General features: G+C 32.2%; 1 protein-coding gene across 1 annotated transcript in view; it reads right to left on the reverse strand.

The window, feature by feature from the left end:
• LOC119594353 (3'-5' RNA helicase YTHDC2-like) overlaps positions 1-255 on the reverse strand; it is a gene marked incomplete at its 3' end in the record, with an annotated part of 122,633 nt that overhangs the window by 12,899 nt on the left and 109,479 nt on the right.

Raw genomic sequence — 255 nt, forward strand, 5'->3', positions numbered from 1 at the left:
TCCCTTCCTGGGATTTTTTTTTTTTATAGAAAATTACAGTTTTAGTCACTGATGAATTTAAATGTCAATTAAGAAAATTTATTTCCTATTTTACATAAAGAAATTACATACATAAACCCTCCTTTAGCCTTTGTCACTGCATAGAACGGAGGTTCCACATTGTCAATAGGAATGGTGTTCCACTCTTTGTTTACCCTATTGCACAGATCATGGGTCAACACTGGAGACTTAATTCTTTTTGTAATATAGTCCTAA

Source organism: Penaeus monodon, chromosome 33 (genome assembly GCF_015228065.2).
Source record: "Penaeus monodon isolate SGIC_2016 chromosome 33, NSTDA_Pmon_1, whole genome shotgun sequence".
In the NCBI taxonomy this organism is placed as follows: domain Eukaryota; kingdom Metazoa; phylum Arthropoda; class Malacostraca; order Decapoda; family Penaeidae; genus Penaeus; species Penaeus monodon.